We start from the raw sequence: 27752 nt of genomic DNA, 5'->3' as shown, positions 1-27752 counted from the left end.
TTCTGACTGATAAAATTTTTCTGACTGATAAGCTGCTGCAGGGTGTTTAATTTTACTTCTGTTTTGTGAAGCTGATTTTAAATGAAAAAACACATCCAGCCATGTATAAGCATTTCTCTCTGCAAAATCCAGACAAAGTTGTGTTGGTACCTGAGGACAGTGCCTGGCAGTGCAATTGTCCCTGCAGCAGTGCCTGCTCTCAGCCAGAACCCCCCACCCCGCCCCCAGCACCAGGAATGCGGCAATGGTTGCACTGTGGGTGTCCCTGTGAAACATAGCTTACCCAAATAAATGTGACTTGACATATCAAACATGAAGTTGAAAAATAATTTGAAATAGCAGCTCATTTTTAAAATAACTCAGGATCTGATTTCATGACCTGGGAAGTCAGATCCTATACAAACCCACACAATGCTCCAGTGTGCAGCTAATCAGGGCTTCCTGCCCCTAGCAGATACTGCAGGCACGGGCCTCATTAGACATTTTCTCTGCTTACTTCCAACCTTACTTACTGCTTGTGTTTGCACTCAGGGTAACCAGAGTTCTCTTCCTAAGATGATACACCCATTTTTCTCAGCATTTGAATTTCTGTGCTTTTACTCCGTGAGTTGGAGTTTGCAGGAGTGACAGTGTAAAGTTGGAATTAAGCATCTCACGTCTGCCAGAGCTCATGGACTGCACAGAATTCCAAGTGTTTCCCAGTTACTTTTCAGGAGCTGTTGTAACCTGAGATACAGATGAATAGTTTTGTTTGACTTCAGAGGAGTAGCCAAGCTCCTCCTAGGGACAGCTGGATGTAGCATAGGAAGGAACGCTTTCCAGGGGAACAGTGTATATTTTTTAAACAAACCAAAACTCTGCTGTATGAGATAAACAAAATTGTTGACCTATGTCCAGCCAAAGGGGGAGTTTGTTTGGCTCTCCTGGCACGCACCCCAGGATGCAGCAGTGGGGTGAGAATGCCAGTGCACATTGAAAACACAAAATCCCAGCTATTTCAGAGGAAAGGCATGACACTGTGGTGCTCACTTCCACCGACCCCACTAGAGTGTTCTCATGATGGCGAATAACCAACCCCAAAAGCACTTTTAAGTGGATTTGCTTTCTGCAAGAGGCTGAAGTCATGCTTCTTTCTCCTTTTTAAACATTCTTACAAAAATATTCCCAGACAGAAGCCTTGCGTAAAAGAAGCTTTAAGTCTACTGACTCATTTGAAAGCTGCTTTATGAGCCCCTACATGGGCTGATAAGCCTTGCCTGGTGCATAAGGACACAAGGACTGTACATTGTTCTGCTGCTCAGCTCATGCAGTACTGGCAGCCTGGGCTTGATCCAGCCAAGCAATTAGAGAATTTAACTTCCTCCATAAATACTTGTACGTGTGAGGCCATGTGTTTGGGGGCATTCCTCTACTTGAAAGGAATCTAAGGTTTTAAACATGTTGCAGAACCAGAAGGAATGGCAGAGGCCTCTGAGGACAGCATCACATTGATTTGGGTGAGAATTAGGAATAATAAAAAGCAGAAGAAAAGCACTTGGACCTGGCCAGCACTCACCAACCTCAAGGCACCCTTCCCCCTGCATAGCTGTTAGTCAGTTCTGCTATTAGTGAGTATATTGCAGCATAACAATGTGCTGCAGCTGAGCTCTGCCCAGCAACACCCTCAGAGAGGAAAGGCGGGTGTGAGGGTTCAAGAAGCAGCAGCAGGGGGAGAAAGGCAGGGTGTTGTCCTGGAACAAATGGAGGACACCACCCCAGGGTGGGCAGGAGGAAGGTGGTGGTTTGGAAAACCCTGAGCTGTGTGTGCCCTGCATGAACTGTGGGGCTGGGTGTCTGGGAACAATTCAGCAAGGGTTTGTCCAAAAAACTGGAGTTCTCAGATGGGACAAAAATGGGCAGGAAGAAAGCTGAATAGATCACCCTCCCCAAGGCACAGTCAATGCTTTACCAATTCCTAGGATCTTCTCTGGCTGTTTACTTACCCTAAAAAATGTGAGATTCCCCTGGGGGGATCCTCAGTCTGCTCTAGCTCGACCTTTGGCTTATAGGGCAAAACCTACAATTCCCAGGTTCCTATTTTTCTCCAAATGATGATTCCTGGATTTTGTGAAGCAGGCCAAAAATCACCAGCTCAAAAAAAGAAGAAGAAGGAAAAAAAAAGGACTAAAAGCTATACTAAAGAGAGACGGTGGCATTAGAAAGGTGTTACTGGTGGAGCTAGCTGGGCAGCTGGCACCTCTTGCTCCTTGTGTGCCTGGTAGTCCTGAAATGGGAGATAACATTGAGAATGAGCCCAGTCACAAGCTGTCTAATTGAAAAAGATCAAAAAGTAAAAATAGCCCCTTTTCAATCAAGGAACTGTGTATTTCAAAGGGCAATTCAGCCACTGCAGCAGCTGGTGCTGCACTTCACATCAGCCATCTGGTGTGGTACTCCAAGCAAGGAACTTTGTAAGTATTGTCACTTCCCTACCAGCTAAAACACCAACCAAGAGCCTGGTATGACACAGAAGGGGAAAACCAGAGCCCTGGCAAACCCAGTCCTACTAATCAGAGTGAGCAAGAGCCAAATGTAAAAGGGGAACAGTGCTGGGGCATTGTTTGAGAACCTTTTTTGAGGGTGGTCACTGTGCCTTAGTTCCAGCTGCCTCATTGCTGCAATAGTGGTTGTAGAGAAGGGGGGAGGGAAGAATGAGTTATCGATAGAGCAGCCCCAGGTAAGTGCTTTTATCTTTACAGCCCTGGTGATAACATAGTTTGCAGCAGGATGGGGGTGATCTGATCCAGCTGGGGCCAGTTGTGCTATGTGGAAGCCCCGCAGGGGCGTGGCAGCGAGGATGTCACCAGGCTGCAGGAGCTCTGCAAAGCTCTGGGTTATCATCACTGCCCTCTCAGAGGCACTGGATGTTTGCACAGGCACAGCATGGTGGCCGCCCAGGTGCCTCTGGGGGCCCTTGTTTGCTTTTGGCTTCTCTGAGGCTCAAGCCTGGGGAGGGAAATGACAGCAGCTCCTTTAGGGACCAGAAACAGCCTCCAGATTGCAAGATGCACCATGAAGGCCAGGTGCACCCACAAGAAATCTCCTTTTCCTGTTCTCTGCACAGCCATTGTCTTCTAGCTATACGTTCTCTTTGTTGAACTTTGTATTTAAAACTCTTCCTCTGTTCTGCATGGACTTAGTTCCTTTGGCACGGCCATGGCTGGCTGGCAAGCAGCTGGTATGACTGTGTCCTAAAGCATGGGGCTGAGCGGGGCACATGCCAGCACACCTGTGTTATCTCCACCTCTCTGGGAGCAGTAGGTGGGAAGACTCCACAGTGGAATACTTCAATCCTGTGGGAAAAGCACCAGTCTGCAGTTAACACAGCTCAGCTGGCACAGGTACTGTGCCACAGCCACAGCCCAGAGCCTGGGAGCTCCATAGAGGCGGATGAGCCGTTCCCTGTTCTGTGACAGGCTGGTTTGGCCCCACAGAAGCCTTCCTCCTGCTCCCTCGCCAGCCTTGGCAGCGGTCTGCTGAGTTTTCCACGGCTCTCACAGCAACTGCAAATTTTCCTTTTGCAAAGCAGAAATCCTCTCCCAGGTTCCTTGACAGCAGCAAAGCTCCAGTAGCAAGGTGGCAGGGGGTGATGAAGAAGTTGAAAACCAGTCAAGTACAACTGGAGAACAGCTTGGTTGTCTGAGAGGGGCAAGGCCGGTTTCCCTTCCCGGCAGATCCAGCCGCTCTGACAGCTCCTAGGAGCACGGATGAGGAGGGCAGGGGGTGCCTGAGGGCCCAGCCCGGCTCCGTGGCCGCGGCCCCGTTCCCGCGGCCCCGTGCCCCCTCAGGGCGAGCCGCCCCCACACAGCCCTTGGCACTGCTGCCCCCTGCCGGCCCGCGGAGCCCCGCCTGGCCCGGCCCGGCCCTCACGGCGGCCCCGCCGCTCCCGGCGCCGGACAAGCCCCAGCAAAATGCCTTACTGATAGAACTCCCTACTGAAAAACCTCGCAGCGGTGAAAGCATAGAGCCATGGAATCGCTTAGGCTGGAAAATCCCTCTAAGATCACCAAGTCCAACCATTAACGTAGCACTGCCAAACCACCACTAACTGATGTCCCTCAGTGCCACAGCTACACGGCTTTTAAACACCTCCGGGGATGGTGATTCCACCACTGACCTAGGCAGCCCATTCTGGTGCTTGACAGTGCTTTTAGTGAAGAAACTTTCCCTAATATCCAATCTAAACCTACCCAGGTGCAACTTGGGGCTGCTTCCTCTTGTCCTGTCACTTGTTCCACCTGGGAGAAGAGGCTGACCCCACCTGGCTACAATCTCCTTTCAGGTGCTGTAGATCCATAAGGTTCCCCCGAGCCTCCTTTTCTCCAGGCTGAACACCCCCAGCTAGTCCCAAGGTACTTGTGCTCCAGCCCTTGCCCAGCTCCCCTGCCCTTCTCTGGACACACTCCAGCACCCCAAAGTCTTTGTGTAGGGAGGGGCCCAAAACTGAACCCAGCATTGGAGCTGTGGCCTCAGCAGTGCCCAGCACAGGGGGACAATCCCTGCCCTGGTCCTGCTGGCCACACTATTGCTGACACAGCCAGGATGCCACTGGCTTTCTTGGCCACCTGGACACATCAGGGCTCACATTCAGCTGCTGTCAACCAACATCCCCAGATCCTTTTCCAATAGGCAACTTTCCAGCCACTCTGCCCCAAAATCACACAAAGCCTGTGCAGCCGATGGGTTCATTTGCACTCCCCAGGCCTTGAGAACCACAGCGATGGGGTGGGAGCAGGGAAGGGGCTGTGCTGCCCCTGCTGCGGCCTGGGAGTATCTTCTCATGCCGCAGGAATGTGATTATGTCATGGCGAGTCCCCCACACGCCCCGCTGCTGCCTCCCAGCCCGCTGCCGGCTGACAGCTCTGGGAAGCATCGTTACTGCTGAAATGGAGGCATAAATTTCTGCTGGCAGGGCTCCTGGCTGTAAAAACTTGTAAGCCGTAACAACCTCTCACTGCGACAAAGTTACTCCGACATTTCCCATGGTCCTGGTCCCATCCCTCCAAGCTGGGGGCAGGAAGAGGGGGAAAAGGTTTTAAAAACTTTTCAGTTTCCTTATGTAGTTGAGCGTTACCGGGGGCGATATTTCTGCCTGTGCATGAATTCTTCCTGCTGAACTCATGGGGCATGACGCACCCACAGGAGGGGAGAGCATGCCCAAGACAAGAGCGGCTGAAGTACACTCCTGCTGAGCTACTCTTTCTGAGGATTTGTATTTCTTTTTCCAGCCGAGGAGTTTTATTATAACAGAAAGAACATGAGATTTTTATGAGTGATTTTACAAATTAGTTCCTCAAATTGTTTGCAGCAGCACAAGAAATGTTGCAGTCATTAAAGTTCATAGAAAGTATCAAATGCTCCATCACCGCAAAGCTCTTCCTTGTGCAAGAGAAACAAAGCAAAGTCGCCCCTGGCATGTTTAGACCTCTGACTCAGAAATGCTGCTCATCACCTCTCCACCATAGTGTACAGCAACTCATCCTGCCCTTGTGCACTTTGCTAGAACGAGCCCAGAGCTGAACCAGCACAAACCCAGCTACAAACATGATTTTAAAAACAAACAACTAATTATTTCCATTCACCTCATTTAATTTGGGCTCATGCAGAAATGGTGTTCATCCAATAGTCCAAAATATGTCACGTATTAGGAGCTAAAGAGTCCAACCCAATGAATGAGTCATCACCCAGTGGATGAAATCCCATATCTTCATGGCTGCTCATAAATAAGACAAGCTCAACTTTATAGTAAATCATAAGTAAACAATGAACTATATGAAAATCAGACTCAGCTGTGTTATAACTGCATGGGCACAGTGCCCACAGAGAAATGAAAAGCGAATGTGATACCATCATTGTTTGGCTTTGGAGACAGAGGACTGAGACTCTGAAGAGGGGTTTTGATGCATGTAGCAGGGCAGTCAGACATCCAGGCCTTTGAGGCCACTGCAGATGCCTGTTTGCAATAAATAACACATTATCCTGGCCATTAGCACTTCTGAACCTCAGATTCCAGTGGGCAGATTTTCTTAAGTTATTGTCTGGTATCTTCTTGCAACAGCCCAAAATCTGCGGGCAGCCCTCTCGTGTTCTTGCAGCCTGCTCCTTCTTCAGTGCTCGCTCCTAGAGGGAAATGAAGAGCAGCAAAAAGCTGTTCCTTCACCCTGAGATGAGAATCAGTACATCCTGTGCATCCCTCATAACCATACCCTGAGTGCTGGGCTGGATTCACAGAGCTGGCTGGAGTTTTTGATTTAATAACTATTTGAACCAGTGTTGTGAGAGAAGGCAGGAAAAGCAGAAAGTATTGATCAACCTCTATCTTGTTAAAAAATTAAGAGCATATAAAGCACAGTATTGAAGTAACTGGAAGGCAGACCACACTGCAGATAGCCCAGCAGAAGGGCCAGGCAAGAGCAGGTATGTTGAAAGCACTGAGAAAGACTCTGGCACATGGTCATGAAGGGATCCTTCTGCAGCAGGGGCAGCTGAAGCCACCTCCAGGTCTGAGCTCCATTGCGACCCCAGGGCCCTGGCCACAAGAAGCTCGTGGGACTGCAGCCAGTTTTGCAGGGACATTTACTGCAATAAAAAATATCTTTCTGTTCCTGAGAAAGAGAAGTGTTTTGCTATCTTGTCAAACACTCTGGGAAATGTCTTATAATTTCCTATTTGCATTCAGGTTAATGGTGCCAGTGGGATACAAAGAAGATCACAGGAAGCAAATCCTTGAATTTTCGGGAAATCCAGGATGTAATTGAATGTGCTAGAGGGTAGACAAGGTTGACAATCTCAAAGGATATTCTTTTTTCATTTTACTGACACTGTGCAGGTAATCATTTATTGGCAGAGCTGCTATTGCCTGAAGAAAGTGCTCCAGGGATAGGTGCCTGACAGAGGAGCCAGCTTTGAAGTCTTCCAGATCTGCATGGGCTTTGTGGTACACTCTGAAGTGGAGATGTCCTGCTGCTCCCCCACTGTACCCTTCTCCTCTCAAACACAGCAGAGCAGCTCAGGCTGCCTTTCAGAGAGCAGTGAGGCCAAGACAGTAGCTGTCTGGCTATAGGAAGGGAAGAGACCAAAGCAGCTTTTCCCTGAGAGAGCAAAGCTCCAGCCTCTGCCAAAGTACACAAGGACACAGACCGCCTTGTGGCTGTCCCTGCAGAACAGGGGCAGGGGCAGATGAGGATATCCGTTCTACAGTGATGTGTCCAGACACGGGGGAGGGCTCTGAGTTGTGTCACAAGAATGAAAGCCCAGAAGAGGCCCAAGCCTGGTCACAGGCACTTGGTCCATCCCAAGGGATGCAGGGTCTCATGCGGGGGAATGGGGCCTGGCTCCCTTCCTCCTTCCTGCCCCGACATGACTACATTTCTCTAAAAGGCTGAGAACAGTTGTGCCCTCTCAAGAATCCATAGATGATTTACAAGTCCTCTCATGAGGCCTGCAAAGAGCTCCTCTGGCTCCCTGCCTTCCTGATGGTCCTTGACCCAAGTGGCTCTGGCAGTCAGAGCAGGCTGGGCAGTACCACAGCGTCAGCTCAGGCTTTTCCCAAAAAAGATGCTCTGAGGAAGCTGTTTTATTTTCTCAACCCTTGGTACAGTTGTAACAGGCCAAAGCACAGATAATATCCAACCAGAGATGTGACTGCACAAGCCCAGATCACTACTTCCTGTCCAAGCAGAGATCTTCTGTATATATTCTCTTTTTAACATTGGAAAATTATTGTACTTTAATAAAGTTCTGTAAATGGATGAATAATTTCCACAAGGAAAGAATGTTAAACTTGCATTGGCACAACATTACTTCTAATCAAGTGATCTTCATAATTCTCCAGAACAAGCAAAACTTCATATTTTCCATACGTAACCATCTTTGTCACCCAAAGTACTTTGTATTCAATAAAAATACCAGCTTTCATTAAAGAAAAAAACCCTTTTGGTGCGCAGTTTTTCTGGCATTGCACATCTCTGGTTCACTCACTCAACATGTTTAGAATTAAATCTCAAAACCTTAACTCACCCTCTAATGATCTGTTTGTTTCCAGATTCATATTCCCACAATATGTTTGCTGACAGCAGTTGGGCTCTTTGACAAAAGTCAAGAAATTTTTCCCAACAATGTATATTTGCTTGGTTCTGGTGAATTACAGGGGAAGGGTGCATGCTGTACAAGCTGTCACCAGTAACGTGACTGTAAGACCAAGTGTAATTTATTTAGTACAAGCTAAATGTTTATACTAAGTGTTCTTTGTTCCGAACATTATCACTTCAACATTGAGCTTTTTATGAAGAGAGTTGTGAGAAAGGTTGAGCCCTGTTTTGAAAGGATTTTTAAATTTAGCATCACTATGACTTGGAGCCAAAACTCTCATGCATACAGTTCTCAGGAGCATGATGGCAAAAAGCTGCTTCCCTTGGTTTCAGGCGCTTCTAAACTGTTGTTTTTGAATTTGTACTATGTGTTAGAACTGAATAAGAGCAAACCAATTCTTGAAAGGATATGTTGTTTCAAAATAAATCCAAAATCTTACACTCCAAATAATGTTCAATGTAGTACTTTGATATAATTGCACCTTATCCCTTTCTCCCACTCTTAAAATAATCTCTTCAAATTCATATTGATTTCACAAAGCACTTTGACCTCAACAGAAACAAAACACACTGGGATGAAATCTGGTCCAGTATTCCTCAGCCTTTCTCACCTGCCCACTGATGGATGGGGTCTGGAAGGTGTGTCCCCACCTTGGTGTCCACATACAGCTGCATTTCAAGTGACAGTGGCAAGCAGCCCTTTAATAAACCAGTGGCACCAGTTTATTAAACTGATGATAAAGCTAAACTAAGTCTGTGATACCTGGAGAGTCCAGGATATTCTATCTTTAAAAAGTCAAATGCAAGTTACTCTGCTAAAGGAGTATTGGAGTTTATCAGCAGCATGAATAATCTCATTCCATATAAACACACTTGAAAACTGCATCCCGTATGATATTTGCCATTCAGAAAAGACAAGAAGAAGAAGAGCAGCAAGGAGGATGATGTCTATGGCACTGGAAACCCACCTTGTAGTGAAGGGCTTCGGGATCCTGATCTGCTGAGAAGGTCAAAGCCAGATGTGGTTGTGAGCTGCAGCACCTGCATGGAGAGAAAAATGTCAGAGACGAGGGATTTCCACTTCCCAGGGGAAAAGTGACTCATGGCAGAAAGCTACAGCTAAGCAGCCACACTAGGGAAATATATGCTCAAACAGGAGTAATTTTACCTTGTGAACAGCTAACTGTACCCTTAACTATCTCTTACAGTAGATCCTCCACCTCTCATATGGAAGAAAGAATCAATGTCAGATTTTTCTCTAAAACACATGTAATTTAAATAGGAACAGTTGATGGCAGTTGTCCCACCTCACACACTGTGTACTTCATCCTAGTCCCTGTTTTCTTGGGAGCAATTCATCCTATGAACAGTGTTTCCAAGCTTTACTCCTAGAAAGCATTAACATCTTATTATTACTTCCACTTTTACAGCAACTAGAATTATCCTTGTTTGCTCATTGAAAAACATTTTAGACACAACAAATACAACACTTCTGCGTTTATCTGAAGAAAGGAAATCCTTTCTGCAGACTCCCCTTTGGTCCCTGCTGAGCTGCCAACTCCAAAGCCTGCAGAATGCCCAGCAGCATGCAAGGGTGTTTCTCTGGGGTGTGAACTCTCCTAGAGATAACAACTTTATGGCACAGGCATTGTTCTTTACCAGTACCCTGTTTTCACAGGTATTTAATGAATAAGCTTTCAACTACAAAAACACAGGCTGGGATCAAGACGGAAAATTACCTTTGTGCTTGCGATTGTATGTTCAAGTAGTTACGCTTATTTTCCTCATTAACATATAGGAATCCCTTTTATGTTAACGCACTTTATTTAATTCTAACAGGCTTTTTGTTGTATTTAAAAAAATCTAAAGGGAAACAGAAAAAAAGTCCCATTGTTCTCCCACATGTTTGTTTTCACTACAACTACTAAGAGGAAAAGCCCTTTACAAAAACAGGATACAGCAGACTCCTCTACGCTGTGCACCCCCCGCCACAGACTCAAACACTCTGGGCATGACTGCAGAGTCCACAGAAAGTCATCAGTGATTTAAAAACATCAATGGGAGTTTTATTATCCACTTGAATGAGAGTAGTATCAAGTCGTTGCTGAATAAACCTCACCAGCCTGGGCAGGTTCTGCTGCCCTCAGACAAATTACCACCTGCCTTGGGACATTTTCTCTGTGACATTAATTACAGAGAGAGGGGCAGATTCCACCATCGTGGAAAGGCGTTAAGTCAATGACAAAAGCCATAGCACACAGCATCACTTCCCAGCAGTCCTAAGAGACAAATCACCAGGGAACCATGTGATGTCACCTACGTCAGGTGCTGCCTGGCCTCAAGAGATGCTCCACATCCCCCATGGATCTTACTGAGCAGCCACAGACTGTCTCTGGGGTGCCCTCAGGAGTGGGGCTCCCCACTGCATTTCTACTAATGACTTTTTAGAGCTCCTTTCTTAATGTATCCCACGGCCTCCTTTCCCCCCTCTTCGATTATTGCTTCCCCTGATGAATTTTTGCCCAGTCAGCAGAGGGGTTCCTGCCTGTGCCAGCAGCCCTCAGGAAAGGCCAGAGCTGAGGCAGGGGAACTTGTAAGCTGCACTCACTGCAAAGCACATTCCTGTGGGTTGTTGTTAAGAAGATAATAAAAATTGCTGTTTTCTTTCTCTCCACACGTTAGCATTTGGAAGAGTTCATGCTTCCAAAGAATAACACTGACTTGTTCTCCGTGATACAGAAGAATAAATCAAATGCAATTACCAGGAGACCTGCATTTCTGTAATCAAGAGCATCATCTCTGGCCAGAAAGTACCTTGGGGGAATCAAGTTCTAGCGACTGGGAGGCCAGTAAAGAGCAATTTGAGCTTTTCTGACTGAAATGTGGTGATTGCACTCCCATTCGCCTGGGCAGAAACTACCACTGAGCAGCCTGGCAACCTCCTTCAAACACCATCCCAAGAGCATTTCAGTTAAAAAAAAAGTCTCAAATTTTAGGGAAATATGTCTTCTGATTTCTTTCTAAGGAAAAACATAAAATGCCATAAGGGTTGGGGATATTCTTGCAGTGAAGAGAACAGAATATGGTTTTAGTTTTATAGGATTGTGGTTCTTCTTGTTTTTCTTTTAACTATGTTAAGTAAGCCTTGTTTCTTCACTAGAAACTATCATGACTTGATTTAGCCATGCTTTCTGAACAAGATAATTCTATCGTGTAAAATGATTACATTACAATGTAAATTATATGAGAAATGTTTATGCAAATCCTTGGGTAAAACAATACCACTTTATTACCGCAAAATAAACTTTCGGATTACTGACACTTTGTCTTTGAAGAGAGTCTGCCATGGCTCAATAAACTGAAGAGCCAGCGAGACAGCACAACAGGCTATGCCTGATACTACTTAGAATCAGACCTTTCAGTGCAAGGGGGAAAAACCCCAATTTCCACTTATATAAAAATCTATCATTGTTTAGAAACTGCAAACTGACTGGCTGCTTTTTGCATTTATTGGTAAATCTGTGACCATCATCAGAGGACAGGGCTAAATAATGTAGTTATCATTCCTTCCTCATCAGAGAGAAATAAACCCTCAGTGTCCTCCCTTGCTGCATGCAAGGAGTTCAACTACAAAACTCTGTTTTCCCAAGCTCTCGGTATCTGCTGACTGGGTCTCCCAAAAGGCAAGAAATCACAATTCCCCAGGCAGCGTCGGGACAAGCTCGCTTTGAGCAACTCTTTATCTGAAAGCAGCACAGGGACAGCTATCCGTGCACTCCATCCCAGGGACCTCCCTCGCTGCCATCGCCCTCCGGCCCCAGCCCCGGGTCCCGCACGGTGCCCGGGGCAGGTCCCGCACGGTGCCCGGGGCAGGTCCCGCACGGTGCCCGGGGCAGATCCCGCACGGTGCCCGGGGCAGATCCCCCACGGTGCCCGGGGCAGGTCCCGCACGGTGCCCGGTGCCCGGGGCAGGTCCCGCACGGTGCCCGGCCACGCCGCCCCTCGCACCTACCGTCCGCTGCCGCCCCACCGCGCCGATGGATGGATGGATGGAACTGCCGGGCTTGGCTGGGAGCTGCTGCTGTCCCAGCAGCGGGAGGTCACCAGGCTGCTAGTCTGATCTTCAGTTCTCTTTCCATCTGAAAAGTTTAACTCCTTCACGCCCTAAAAGGCACAATATCAGCAAATACGCAGCGCTGTGCTCATCCCTTGCCGGGGACTCTGGGCACGCCCTTGTTTCAGGCTGCTGAAAACAAGGACATGCACCTGAGAGAAATCGGGATATGGGGGGCTGGCATGAGCAGTTTTGCCCTGAGACTTGGGGTGATTGTGATGCCAAAAGTCCTCAATGAGATATTTCTCACAACAACATACACTCCTAAGCCCTGTCCTGAAGTCTTGTGTATTCCCACACATTCCTGTGGTTGCCAAATCCCTGCCGGGGACCCCAGGGGCTTATACTTTGGAAGGGAAGGGGAAAGCCTTTCACAGCACTTTTTTCCCTGTCTCACCAAACCCCTGGGAAACTGAAGGGGGTGGAAATTGCTTCTGGCAGAGGAGATACCCAGATCTGAAAGAGCACACTGAGAAGGGGCCCCAGAAAATCCCAGCCCCATCCCTGCTGCCAGGAAACCCCAGCCAGCCCCAGCCTGGCCATGCCCATGCCTGGGCACCCATGTTCCTCCTTGCTTTGATCAGAGAGGCGTTCCTGGTGATGGGGTTTTGTGGTCCAGCTCAAGATGCCTGTGCAAGAACATGGGTAAGGAGTTGTCTCTGCTTTGCCTTGGACCCCACTGAGTTTCCAGCTCTCTGCACACCAGCCCTAGGCTCTGTATGTGGTACTACCAAAATGTATAGGACAGAGTAGTGGCGGCCATCAGGAGCTCCAGCTGCTGCTTTGTCCAGCAAGATGTTTAGAATGGTTACGTGATGATGTCAGCCCTGACCTCCATGTTCCTCTTGCCCTCCTCTGCTGTGTGACTGTTGAGCAATGGAAACCTTTCTGGGTTTAAAGGCACTAAGTCCTGTCCCCGGTTCCTGGCTGTGGGGTCACTCTCACGCTCAGCCACCACACTGTTCCTCTGCAGCCTGCTCGGGTCTGGCAGATGGGAAGTTGTAGACTCCTGTCCCCCACAAGAAATGAAGCTAAATCTGGCCCCGTGCAAGTTTTCTTCAAACACCACTTGCTAGGCACAAAATCACGGCTCAGAACAGTGTGCTGCCACACACAGGCTGCCCTCTTGCCCAGCCGTGGTGGAAGGCACAGCAAAGGGACAGGTGTGAGCTTACCATGCTCGTCCAAAGGAGGATGTGCCAGGGCAGGCTGCAGGATGTCACAGGGAGGAAATCACGGCTCAGAACAGTGTGCTGCCACACACAGGCTGCCCTCTTGCCCAGCCGTGGTGGAAGGCACAGCAAAGGGACAGGTGAGCTTACCATGCTCCTCCAAAGGAGGATGTGCCAGGGCAGGCTGAAGGATGCCACACGTGGCAGGGACAGGAGCATTCCATGGGGCCAGCAGGCAGGCAGCAGCTCCAAGCTGTGTTGGTGGTTTTACACCCAGGGTGTTGCAATGCCCTGTGGGCACAGTGCTCCCTGGCTCAGGTGCACTGGCACTCGCCGTGCTGAGCCCAGCTGCTGCCCACAAAGCCCTGTGGGCACAGTGCTCCCTGGCTCAGGTGCACTGGCACTCGCTGTGCTGAGCCCAGCTGCTGCCCTGCTCAGCCTCTGTTCCTTTCTGGTGCACCAGCCCATGCATCCATACGGGTTCTCTTTACTGGTGACAAAGTGCTCACAGCAAACCACCACCACAAGGCTCCTGTAACCCACGGCTCTGATGCCAGCATGTCCCACCCTGCACCCTGTGGCTGAGCTTCACTTGTGAGCTGCCCAGGCACAGGCTTTGCTGAGACCCTTAAGTCAATCCAATGCATTTTAGCCCAATATAAATAACATGAGCCTCAGGCAGTCCCTCCAGAGGGGGAGCACCTGGCAGAGAATCTTCCTATGCCAAAGGTGATTCCCAAAGGACTATCAGTGCATACCACAGCCTTCAGCTCCCAGGCACTGTGAGTTATGCAAAAGGTCACTTTTGTCCACAATAATAGGAGCCTGAGTGAGGGAGAGGAAGGAGAGAGGTGCCCCCTTGCCTTTTTTCTTCAGAGCAGAAGGCTGTGACTGCAGTGACACAGGGAATCTCTGAGGCTGCACCACTGATGGGGCACGAGATGCTGGCTGACACATAATCCCCATGCAGACACCCTTATCAAGGGGCTGCAGCAGCTTTTTATTCAACCCCGAGAGCAGCAAAAAACCAACATTCAAGATAATTTTCCAAACCTTTCTCTGGAGGGAGGACAGCTTTGGGGCTTTTGGTTTCAGGTATGAAAAATGTAATTATGGATAATGATGCCTCTTGCTGTAACCCAAACAAAAACCATTTCTGTATTTCATGGCTGGTCCCTGTGCCCTAAAGTAAAAGAGGGTTTCTGCTTTCATTACAAAACATATTTGTATTTCAACCTGTAAGGCCTTCTCATCTGGGAGCTGTCTAGTGGTGAGCAGTCTCTCCTGCATCTGGTGTTACTTAGCCAGTAATTTTTCTTCTGTGTTGCCTGGGGGCCAAAAGTACTCCCCAAAAGGCAAAACACGGGTTAAAATTGTTTAGAGAACAAAACTCTGTTAGAACGTTTTATTGGAGTCCAGGGAAATTACTTCTAAAATACATACATATAATATTAGCAGCAATAATAGAGTTTTTGAAAGTTCACTGTAAAAGTAATGATGTTTCAGATGGGAGCCAGCATTTCAAACCCATCTGTATGGAGATGACATCAGACACACTGCTTATGTTTCCACTTTTGGTGGTGTGAAAGAAAATACGCTGCTACACGAACTTACCTTTAGCTAGTGTGTTTGCCCAACTTGGACAGTTTGGTTGGGTAACTGCTTGAACTCAGAACGCTTCACTTCCACAGAAAGCAAAAACTGTTTTTTTTTCATTTACATTTTCATTTACAGCTTGTTTCAAAACCACCCTCTCAATCCTCATTGGGTTCTGCCACTGTGACACTTAAATCCACTATTCTATTTAAATTATGATACGGTGACAAATTAATCTAGGACATGGTAAATGCAAGACCCGTCACAGCAGGCACCTCACAGTGTTACACTGCAGATTTAGGCTCACCTGGCTGACATCAACCTTCCACCTTCCCCGACAGTTCAGTGAGGGGTGGCAGTGCCAGGGTGGGCACTGTGGAGCTGTGCTGGTGACCCTGCCCTGGGCCAAGGCAGCTTCAGCACTCCAGCCACAGCCTGGCTGAAATAGAGAGGGTGGCTTCTTGCACGTGCATCCCTTGTGAGCAGGAGCCAGGTCTCATTCCTCACCTGAGCAGGAGCCCAGTGTGCTGTGGGCACTTGTGGGGACAGCCCAAGGAGGTGCAGTCCCTGCTGCTTTGGATCCTGCCTAGGATGCTCTGGGTCCCAGCATTGCTTTGAATGAAGGATGTTTGCCACTGATGGCATTTTCTGCTGGAATGGGAATTCCTGAGCACTGCTCCCAGCTGCAGAAAGATGCCATCACCCACAGTGCACAGACAGGCAGTGAGGAGGGGATCTGCTGGCAAGAACACTCTAAAGCCAGTCTGAGATTTCCACATCATCTTAAAGCAAGGGTAAAATATCTAAGTGATAAGGACAGAACAATGACATCTGAATAAACAGCACTAATGGATGTTTCCTAATTCCTTAAGCTCCCTCCTATGTTTATAAATGAAAGAGAAACATCCAGACATTTCTAGTATGAGATCTCATTTCTTTTTTAATCAGAAATGCCCTGAACACTTCTCAGTTTCTGTTTTCAGATGTTGCCTTCTCACAGAAATGACCACCTAAAGCATTCATCTTTTTATTAAAAATACATCTTTTGATTAAAAAAGTACACTGGGATTTCATTCTTATTCCAATTCTATGCTTTTTCTTTTTCTTTCTTTTTTTTTTTTTTTTTGACATGGGTACAAGCACTTTTCTAAACTTAAAGAAACCCTTCTCAGAGGGGGGTGGAGATATGAAATATTTTTAAGATGTAGTTTGCTTTGATTTTCAAAGAATTTGATTCCCGTGCTAGAAAGCTGCAGAAAATAATCCCAGTGAGAGGAATAACCAAGAGCCAGGTTATTCCTAAGGCTCCAAGACCCTTTCAAGTTGGTCTGAAAACCTCATTGTTAATCAAAATAATTGCATGAGAACCAATCAGGAAATCCTGAAACATTCAGAATGAAACCTTGTCATTACAAATTCACCATCATGGCTAAAAACCAGATTATCTCTGTCAAAAGCTGTGGGAAAGTTTGCTTTGTAGCAGTAGGGGCAGAAGTAAATATTTGCCCAATCTGTTTTGTTTATCCTAAAAACATATATACATGTAGAGAGTTTCAATTAAACACTATTTTCTTTCTCCCCATGTGTACATCATTTGAACTGCCCATGTGAGGAGCTTTCCAAGCACCTCTCCCAGGAGGCAGGGAGATGGCTCCGTGCCAGAGCCTTACTCAGACCATTACGCCATGGCAGGGCAGGTCGGATTGCTTTGAATTTTAAGCCTCACTTCTTTGCTCTCACCTCTGAGTCCATTTAACCATAGCTGGCCCCTTGCTGTAATTTAAAGCAATCTAAAGCAGATGCACAAAGTGCCACTGAAAACAAACCCACAGATGTGTTGGTTTTGCTGGTAAATGCCACAGCTCCCCAAGGCTGGTGATCACGGGGAGCAGGTGCAGGAGGAAGGGGTTCAGGTGTGAGTGGGGTGTTTCACCAACACACAGATTCCCCAAGTTACTGTATTCAAAACACTTAAGAAATCACATGTTTTCTTGAGGAAGAGTAGTGCTGGGGATGTCTGAGCTGGAAAAGCTTGAGGGGACACTGGGACAGACCAAGAGTTCAAAACAGCTGTTTTAGTGCCCTGTGGGGACCATGAGCCCCTCCTGTACCTACCCCAGAACCCTCCATGCTGACACTGCTTTTGCAGGGACACAGTCAGAGATACAGATGCAAAAGGAATCCAGTCTGGGCTGTCCTTTGCAACAGCTGTTTGCAAAATTAGTTTCAAAGCACTTTGTTTTTGAAAATGAGGTCCACACTTATAAACATGCCATTTAAAAATGCAGTCATAAAAAAAAAGGCAAAAAATTAAAGGAAAAAACTGTAGTCAGTGGTTGAACACTCTGAATCCTTTTCCCTTTGGCAACAGTCTTCAAACAGGTGAACAGGGAAGAAAAACAAATGCTGGAGAAAAAACAAATGGTCACCACATTTCAAAACACCTGCTGGAAGTGACTGCAGCAAAAAATCATTCAGAACATTTTGGAAAATACCTGAATGATGCTCATAATCCACTGCTGCTGCAGAGGGGGCTGGAGACCTCCAGGCACTGCACCCTGGGACCCCACTGGAGCATCCACTGGCATGTTGATCCCACTGGCATCACATGAAAGTGCAACAACCCTCTGTGAGGTATTAAGTTAATGCCAAAATCTCTTCTTGCATGAAACAACTCACAGGAAAACAAACGTATGGCTTATTTTGTCCAGATTTAGTAAGTCTTAGATCTTTATCTTAGATCTTAGTCTTAGATCTTTTATCTTTATCTCAGGGGATCAAGGTCCTGGTGCTTCTCCCACCCAAGTCATTGGGAATGCTGCCACAGACTCCAGACAGTAACCAGACCTTATCCTACAGGCTTCCCTGTCAAGCTGACACCTCTTCATTTCCCAGCACCTATGGCAGCAATAATTCACCAGAGCTGGACGGTCTCCAGGCAGAGCAGTGGGACAGACACCAGCCTCCTGTGGCTGCACAGGCAGGCGGTGACGCTCAGTGACGATGGCTGCAGGTCCCTTCATGCTCAGCCCCCAGCCTGCTGCCAAACAATTCCTGGTTGTTATCCCTGTGCTGGAGGGGGCACCTGGATGCCCTCAGCCCCCAGGCCTGAACCTGTGGTTGGGGCTTCTCTTCCCTGGCCGTGGATCAGCAGTGCAGGTGAGAGATGTGTCCTAGGAATGAAAAATCTGGCATTTTGGCCCTGCTCTCCCTCCAGGCCCTTGCAGTGCAGTGAGAGGCTGTGTCACCCCCGAGTGCTGCAGCCAGGACTACACACAAGTTTGCAGATGAACATCACCACTTCCACATGAGGAAGACAACTGCTTTGACACAATGCTCTATTTCAGAGCAAGAACTGATTGCAGTTACAGGCTGGTCCCCTGCATGGCTGGATTTAATTTTCAACCCATTTCTGTCAGATGTAGCAACAAACCTTTGTAACATCGTGGAAACAGACATATCCTGTGTGCATCCCCTACCAGGACCATCATTTCTGGTGTCGTGAGGTTATCCAGGAGCTGGATTCACCGAGTCTCTTCCAAGTTATGACAGACATATCCTGTGTGCATCCCCTACCAGGACCATCATTTCTGGTGGTGAGGTTATCCAGGAGCTGGATTCACTGAGTCTCTTCCAAGTTATGGTATTCTACGATCCTGTGACCAGGAGCACTTCCAGCCACCCACCCTGCTGGGCTGCAGCACCTCACTGCCAGCACAGGTCGCTGCTGGTGACCCATCAAGGGCGAATGACAGCTCTGACTGGCTGCTTGTGCCTCCACACACAGACATGGGTCTGCCCAGGTGAACGCGCAGAGCAGCTCTGTCATCCCAGCCCTCCGGAAAAACGGAGAAACCCAAAGGAAGTCAAGGACACCTTGGGAGGGGAACAGAAAACAATGCTGCGAGGGAAAGGGGCCAAGGAGCGGGATTACAGATGAACAGCATGTGCAGTGTAATTCATCCAGATCAGTTTTATTTTGCAGCCCCAGCCTGCGGCGATGGGCTCCCCTGGGGCGCGGGGCCGATCCCGGGAGCGCCGCGGGCCGGGCGGAAGCGCTGCCGGTGACTCAGCGGCCGCACGCCCGCCCGGAGACTGATGGGCTGATTCCGGCACTCCGGCCCTTTCCACGGCCCCCTGCCATTAATCTTCGGGTTAAAAAGTGCAGCAGTCGCTCGCTCCAGAGGGAAATTCCCACGGGGCAGAAGAATTTGCGGCGGGAGCCCCCCGTGCTGCCCTCCTCGGCAGCCTGGCGGAGCCGAGCCCGGCTCCAGCCCCAGCCCCAGCTCCAGCTCCGGGCTCGGGGATTTGCGGCTGCAGCGCCCGCCGGGCTCCGGCTCGGGATGGGGCTCGTTCCTCGGCGGCGAAATGCTGGAGCAGGATCTCGTCCTGCTGCCGGGGCAGCTCACAAACACAGCTTTGTTCCCGTAAAAGATTCCCCTTGGCATTTCTGGGCAGATTCCAACTTCTGCAGTAGCAAGTTGCCCATCTGAAGTGCTGAGAGCCATCCTCACCTCCCTCCCAGCCTCCCCCCAGCTCAAACTCTGGGGTTTTGCTTTCCCTAGATTACAACTGCCACATGCTGTCCCGTTACCAACAGGCACCACTCCTAAAGGGCCCACGTGCCAGTTGTGAGTATCAGAGCTTTCCCAGCTTCAAAGAAATGAAGCACGGTTAAAAATTGCTCCTTAAAACTCCTGAGACTGAAGAGCTGCACAATGCCGCAAACAGCAGGAGAGCAGGGGATGGAGACAGGCTCTCCTGGAGAGTGATGTGAACAGAATTTGATCTGTGCTTCCCTTTTCATCCAGGGCAGTCTGTATTTAACATTGTATCATGTGGAAAACACCTAAATAATTCCAGGGATGGGAACCACAGACTTGTGGAATGGGATAACCAGTGCAACTGGGGACTGGGGGTCCAGTTACCACACAGCTACTTTACTCCATCCTTTGTCTTTATTTTATATTTGCATTTCTTCAATATAATAGAATACAACTTATTTTACATAATGTATACAAACTATATCACAGTGCTTTACAGAGCAAAGCATGAATTACATGGTGAAAACTGGGAGAAAAATTATACGGTCCTCTGCCAAGTCCCTTCTTTTCTCCGTGTTCCAGGAGACCTCCCAGGACACCCTAAATCTAGTGGGAATCTCCCACCTGACTAACTCCTGGCCCCAAGGTGAATTTGACTCATCACCACTGTGCTCTCCTCTCTCTGGAGCACTGGCAGGGCTGGCATCCCAAAGAATTGTCACATTTAACCTCCTTGTTCTTATCTCCTTTTTCTCACAAGACAAGCAGCAGCTCTTCTGAGCAACATAATTACTCTTGAGCAAAGTAATTACTGGAATCTGAGGAAAACCCCCCCAACATTCTTTTCTCCCAGGATGAGCTATTTTTTCCAGAGCACATGGATGGCCCCAGATAAACCACTGGGTTTGGCAATGCTGTTTGCTGCATTTATGAAAGCAGTACATCCATCACAACCCCACAGCACCAGAGCCAGGGTGGGATGCAGACCTGGCTCCTCCAATAGACTCATTGGAGCTGCTTTATGAATACAGAAAACAAAAAGCACTCACAACTGGTGTTACAGGATACTGTAAATGACGTTGGCTTGATGGCTGCCAGGTCTCTGAGACCAGGAAAGAGAGTACTCACTATGGAAATGGGAAGGTTTTGGAAGCTGAGAGGGAGTGGGATCGTGGACAAGAGGAGCTGAGGGTCACACACACAACAGAGAAATGGCAAGGACAGACAGGGGGAGAATGACCTTAATGCCAGATGAAAAGCTTTCAGATGGATCCCCAAAGTGATCCCTGCAGGAATCCTGAACACAACACACACTCCTGTGAGCACATAGACATGTAGAAACAAAGGAAAGTACTGGACATGGCTTCCCTCAGGCCCTGGGCTTCTGCAGAACACCACATTGTGAAACAGGGCACTGCTTTAACACATACTTTTAATGAGTAATAAGAATAATAAACCACCCATTTTCCATTCTCTAACCTAATGGAATAAATGTAGAAATTCCCAGCATTTGTACAACAATGCCATGTCCAGAATGATCAGGATCCCTTTCTGCAGCAGTAAAATGGAACACACCCATGGCAGAGCTGATGACAATGGGCAGAAAAAGAGCAAAGGCAGACACGTAGGAGTAAGTTTCCCTACAGCACTTAAAATAGAAACATAGGTTAAAAATACATTTGATGAGTAGGAAAAAGTGAACAAGAAACCAAAGTTTTCCTAACTTCAGACTCCAGTTCCTCTCCTAATCCCTTTTATTCCAGATCCACATCAATGAATCAGAATTTGACCTAAAAGCTTTGCAGCAGGAGAATTAGCCAAACGCTTGAATTAAATATTGCTTATAAAAATCTATTTCCTTTTCTTAACAGCAAATTTTCCAACTGGGAAAAGAGTTTGAGGCCCACATGCTTTCTAAGTTTGGAGAATTAGACACTTCTCTCTTAAATCCCATCCCTCATAATCTGGAAAAGATACAACTTTACACACCAAATTATTTTCCAGGAGAAACTCAGCAGGATATTTCCTTAAGCAGGAGGATTTCTCTGCATCTAAATGATTCTTGAACAACCTCTTCATTTCTGACCACACATCCTGTAGTCATTGAAACACTTTGATGGGACTCTGCTGGCCTGGTGGCTGCTGTTTGGCATTCCAGGACTTCCTCCTGACCAGGACCTGGTGCATCTCCTGGAGCTCTCCTGGGCCCAGAGGCCAAGGGACAAACCTACCTTGGCTTGACTGCAAGCTCAAGTGCTACTCTGAGGTCACTCCAGCAGAAAAAATAAACACCTCAGACTCTGCCCACATAACTGCACTTATCAAGAAACTCTCAACACAACCTGACCAAAAAAACCCCATGTCCATATCAATTTCATAATTCATTGATATTATTTAGTTATAATCTTGGAGCAGAGCAGCCATGGCTTGTTGAGCACACATGAATGAATCCTGTGCAGTGACCTCGCTCACAGAATAAACACTGCCAGATCACACAGGGCACTGGCACAGGCAGGTGACCCACAGCTTACAGAGCTTTCAAGAACTGACTGAGGGGATAGGACTGGGTCCTACTTGACTGATTTTGCTTTTAATCACTGGAGGTACACAAGCTTTTATCTCTACTGATAAAGTTTGGGCATGATGCACAAGTGACAAAGATGGGAACTGTAATCTCAAAAAGTAAAATAACAGAACGTTTATTAAATGAGTAGTGGCTGCTGCATGTGAAGCTTCTTTTCCAGAGAAGGATATGACTATGATTAAAAAACATTTAAAGTCTAAATATAGTAACCAAAGTCCTATTAAGGTCCTATTTTTTTAGTCCATCAATCATCACTCTTGGCTCAGCTTTGAGCTGCAGCCATTTTTCAGACCATGGAAAGGAGGTTGTATCTTCCCTACAAGCAGGCAGAAGACCATCAAGTTCAACTAATGATGGAAGATTTGCCTGTGGGAAATATAATAATTTAAGTTTCCATATTGGTGGCACAACTGGAATATCTAAGTAATGGCGTGAGTGTTTTCTTGGACCAGTTTTAAGATTACTTAAAAGGAAACACTTTGAAGTTCTGGCAAAAATCAGAACTGGTAACTGGTGGTTTTATATCCTGCTGGGCCTTTCAGAAGCCATGGGCACACATTTAGAACAGCAATTAGGTCAAGCTTCTCTGTTGTTCCCAAGAAATGTAAAACCATTTTTTGAGAGTTCTTCCTTACCAAGAGAGAAAAAGGAGGCAGCTCTCCCTGCATCACTGCTGACTTGCAGAGGGTGCTTTACACAAAGCTCTGCACCAGGAGTCTGTGTGCTCCACTCTACACAGCACACAACAAACACACAGCCCCTTCCTGCTTCTCCTCACTCTGCCACACTCCAAAAATGTGTCCTGCAGGCTCCTGAGGCAGCTTCTCTGCTCCTCTGCCTGGGCCTTTTGTTCTAGCAGCAACACAGGGCCATGGTTACAGGCAAGATGACAACACAGACCTTCCCAAACTCCCCAGGACTGGTGGCACTCTATTAAACAGCTTTTCCTGCCTGCCATATCCCACTCCCTCCACAGAGCATACAGCAAACTTCATCCACAAATTATTCTGGGGGGTGGACAAGAGCCAGAGGGCAAGACACAATAAAAAGGGGCAAAATATCAAGAATCTAGCACGGCACCAGTTATCTTAAATTAGTCATTTTGCTTTACCCCCCTTGCTTTAATTGCATCAATATTTTTAAATGAAATATTTATCACATCTTACCAATGAAAACATTACTTAATTTTTTTGCAGCAAAATACGTGGCACCACAAAGCATAATTTCCTAGGATCTCATGTTCATGGCATGCTAAGTCACACTGATTCCTATTCTAGGTGTGCAAATAGAGATGTGTCAAGTTTTGAAGGACACAGAGGATCCCAATAAATACCCATGAAACAGCTGTTCCTCAGAAAGTGCTATAAGTAGATATAAGGAGTACTGAGATACTCTGGAAAAAATAAATTGTATCCTAAGGCAGTGATGCTTCAAACATGTGCTGAAGCCCATAAAAATAAGTTAAAGGCTGTGTTGACAGACAGGATGAAGGAAAAATCTGTTTCTGGGATTAGTAGTTACAAAAGGTCTTCCAGATCCTGGAGTAATCATAGGATGAAATTTCCAGATGGCTCACCAGGATCACAGTAAGACCAGGCAAGAAACATCCCTAAAGTTACCAGGCACAGCAAATCTTGTGGGTAAATGGTATCTCAAGGATACTCCTGAGAATTGTCACATAAAGGTGGCACCCAAAATCATCTCCAAATGAGGATCAGCTTGTCCCAGACTGGTCCAAATCTCCTCACCTTCCTGGAAGCAGGAGGAGTGAAAACTGCTTCTTGCCCTGCATGCCAGCCCTTAGCCCTGGCAGAGCCCCACCAGTGCGGGCACGCTGAGGATTCTTTGGGCACTGCTGTGGCCCCAGTGAGGAACTGGTATGTTTGTGAGATGCCCCAAACCACCTCACTTCTGCCAGCTGGGTTCATCTGCTTTTATAAAGCTGCTGCTTTGAGAGGAGGGTGAAGACACTTGGTAAGCTCAAACCGCAAAGTGCCATCAGGGAGTTACCCCTCCTGGGAGCCAGAACACCTTCAGATGTGATCTTCCTCAGGTTTAAGTGTGAAACTCGGGCATTGGAGCAACTGAAACCTGGCATGAGCCATGCAAAGCAGGTTGCTGTCCTCCCCCAAAGCCTGGAGCCCTTGGCAGGGCCAGCCCGGGCTGCTGCGGGTCCAGGAGCGCTTCCCCGGCGCCAGCGGGAAAAGGAAACCGCCAGAGGACAGAAACCAGGAATCTGACCCAGGGCTTTGCTGAGCCAGCCTGGCTCAAAGCCAAGGAAAAGTGGCAACAGCTACTAGACAAGGAAGGTTGGGGAAATGCTGTTCTGCCCCTGGTGTAATGCAACATTTGCCTTCATGCACGGGGGGAAGAATTCAGAGCACGGAAGGTTCTCTGGTTCAGGACACTGGGCCATGGCACCTCCCAGTGTCCAACAGCACTTAACCCCAGCCTTTCCATGAGGCCAAGATTGAAAGCAAACTCACTGGAAACAATCACTAATGCTTGCTAAACACTTGTTAATTTTTAAACAAACAAACAAAGCCGACTCAAAGAACTTCCAGCCTTCTGTCCCTGCCTGACCAGCTCAGATGTAGTCACTTCCTGACAGCAAGAAGAGGCACAGAGACATGTCCCTGCAGCAAGGCAGGTGCTAGGAAATGGGGAGCTTTTGTCTACTTCCCTCACGGTAATCCACTACAGGAGTAATTCTTTTCAGTGAATATGGCACAGAGAATCCAAGTGAGGAGAAACCAGGGTTTTCTCTCTCTGGGAGGCAGGTCCATGCATTGCTGCACACGTGCAGCTGGGCACAGAGTGGAGCCTGCCAGTCTGCAACCCTTCCCTTTGGAGAGAGTGATTTCCCATTCAGGTACAAAACAGATGCAGGAGCCCAGCCAGGCCAGGGCTCTTGGCTGCTCACAGAACATCCTCAAGGCCTGAATGACAAGCTGTGGAGCAGATGTTCACCCCTGGCAGCGACTCAGCCACACCGTGCTGCATGGTTTTGCTTTTTCAGCTCTGGCCAAAAAGGATGCATATTTCCCCAGGCTGTGTGATGGAGAAGAGGCTGAACCTGGCTGTGGTGGTATTTTCTAACAGGCACCAGCAAACTCTCCAGCAGGAAACTGAGTGCTTTCCTGGCAGTTCAGCAATGCCCTGAACACCATCCCCTGGATGACTGACACTGAATCCCAGAACAAGGCAGCCCTTACCCTCACTGGATGGGTCAGGCACCACTTACAAAAGGCTTTTGGAGGAGTGCAAAAGCAGATTTCTGGAGAAGCTGAAAGGGGACAAAAAAACCAGCTCTGCTGCTCTTCACACTCCCCAGCAGGCTGCAAGCACCACTTTTCAAATCGTTTAAAAGGAAAAAAAAGTGATTAATTTTTGCTAATACATGACAGTTTGAGCTGGAGTAAAGTCAGATTCACAGAACTTATCTGACTCAAGATACAGCATCTTTGTTAAATATACACACTTGAAGGTGAATCACACTTGTCTCATCAGGACACTTCCTAAATTTGCTCTCCTGTAACTGTTTAGGGTTCCTGTTCTGCAATAGAAGATGATGATGTCACTGTTTACATAAATAAAGGCAATGGTGCTCAGATCAGATCTAGGAAACCAGACTCTTTCCTCTTAAAGTTATCAACCACGTCTACTTTCTTTCAAGGTTGGGGAGTGTAAGAAGTGGCCAGGGCATAAATAGAAGCACAGACAAAAAAAAGGTGCAAAAATGACCCAAATCACATACTTGACACAGATTTCTTTTGTTCTTAGAAAACTGGCCATGTCAAAAGTGATGTAGCTCTCATTGCTCTCACTCTGTCCACAGCAGGGAGATTAAACTTCTGCACAGGAGAGTTGCAACTGAAAAAGATTGTCATTACACGGAGCACAAATAGGTTTTTTCTTGAACATTGAGCATGCACGTGGCCTCCCCTCTCCCCCCAGCTTACATTTTATGAGATTTTTGACAGTCAGAGAAAACTCTCTTTCCATATGTTCAGGATGTTAAGATTTCAACCTCTTTGCAGCAGGAAAATAAAGTCATCTTCTTTGCAGTGCCCCAGCACTGAGCACACACAGAGCACTGAAAGAGGAACGCATGAACTGATCTCTGCCACTGCTGGAACCGCAGGGAGCCGGAGCAGGTCTTGTTCCTGTCATGTCTGCAGGTGCTCTGTTAAGGACTCCAGGGACATAGAGCAATTACTAGGGTTTGTTTCTGCTTTCCAGGAGCAGTTCTGTTTAGGAGAGAATAGAGAGGGATTATTTTTACCTTATAGTTTGGACTTACAGGGTGTGAACTGAATTTTTCTTCCCACAGAGAGACATCGTGAACAACTCTTCCAACGCCCTGTAAGGGGCTGTTCCTTCTCAGCAGTGCCCAAAAGCCCAGGGGCTAACGAGGGTGACAGGCAGGGCCCAATTAGCAGCACAGGCACAGGGACAGTTGCCTTTAGGCCACACACTGAGTCTAAAGGGGTTTTTCCTTTTGTTTTGGGGGCTTTGTTGGTTTGTGGGGTTTTTTTGCTTTAAGACTAGAAAGTTGACATCTGCTTCTGGTAAAATTAACAAACTATTTTATTTGTCAGTAACTGTAGATTGAAGCAGTACTGAGAACTGCATTGTCTGGGTCTGCAGCATCTTAGGAAGTATCGATGAAGCATTTTCCACTGGCATGTGTATAGAGAAAACAACATTTAACTGAAGATAATTTTTTCCATATAGATTATGTACATTGCTATACACAAGTGAGAATTAGACAAAACAAAACTAGAACAAAGATTCTTTTAAGTTTTAAAAGGATCTTTGTCTCTCAGCCATAGGGATGGCTCAGGCCAAGCTCCATGGATGAGGCAACAAATGAGGCAGCAGATGCATCAAGGGCATCTCACTCATAGTACACAGTTTAGCCAAGGCAACACAGACCAGGGGATGTGCTGGCACCATTGTCCTTCTTGCTAGAGCACAAAAGATGTTCCCAGCTCTTACCTTCTCTGATGCAGCCAGGCTCAGGTGCACCCTCCGCTGAGCCCTACACATTTGGGCCAGCAGAGCCTTCACCAGGGGCTCTGCCAGCCCTGCAGTGGCACTGTGCCCCCATGGCAGCGTGCCCAGCTGCATTCTGCAGTGTGATCTCCACCAAATCCCATCCCACCGTGTTTCCTGCAGCTGCAACTACCCAGACCAAAGACTTTGCTTCCTTAGTGCTTCCTGGACACCTCAGTGACCAGAAGGGTCTCCAGTTAAAATCCCCTGGCAGCTATTTTGTTGTTCACCTGCTAAACGCTGCAAACACAGCTCCAGGTCACCTCCCTGGTGCAATAGGCAGGAGAAATCTCCTGCATTGTGGCAAGGGAACCCCTGGACCTGGCTCTTATGGTGGGAGGTGCCCTGCAGGGTGACAGGAAGCCTCAGGTCAGAGCAGACCCACGGGTCAGTGCCAGGAAGGGGATAAGAATGGAGCAGGCTTCCCACGAGGCTCAGGCACAGGGCAGGAAGGCAGACATTGTCTGTGAGGCCCCTGTCATGCACAGTGTGTTAAACATTCATCAGCACCTTCCCTCTCGCTGCCCCCAAGGTCACAAGGGCAGCTCCCCCTGC

General features: G+C 47.7%; 2 protein-coding genes across 2 annotated transcripts in view; both read right to left on the bottom strand.

Moving 5' to 3' along the window:
- FLNB (filamin B) overlaps window positions 1-9156 on the bottom strand; it is an 86771-nt gene extending 77615 nt beyond the window's left edge. Inside the window, exon 1 of the mRNA XM_039734097.1 lies at window positions 9098-9156. The gene's annotated coding sequence lies outside the window, so the exon portion shown is untranslated. The remainder of the gene's footprint in view (window positions 1-9097) is intronic.
- A 10800-nt stretch (window positions 9157-19956) lies between these two features.
- Window positions 19957-27752, bottom strand: part of LOC120514026 (sarcolemma associated protein) — a 92690-nt gene continuing 84894 nt past the window's right edge. The window contains exon 24 of the mRNA XM_039734036.1: window positions 19957-26389. The gene's annotated coding sequence lies outside the window, so the exon portion shown is untranslated. The remainder of the gene's footprint in view (window positions 26390-27752) is intronic.

The sequence above is a fragment of the Passer montanus genome, unplaced genomic scaffold (assembly GCF_014805655.1).
Source record: "Passer montanus isolate IOZ18808 unplaced genomic scaffold, ASM1480565v1 scaffold9, whole genome shotgun sequence".
Lineage (NCBI taxonomy): Eukaryota > Metazoa > Chordata > Aves > Passeriformes > Passeridae > Passer > Passer montanus.
This window is presented reverse-complemented; position numbering and strand designations above follow the sequence as displayed.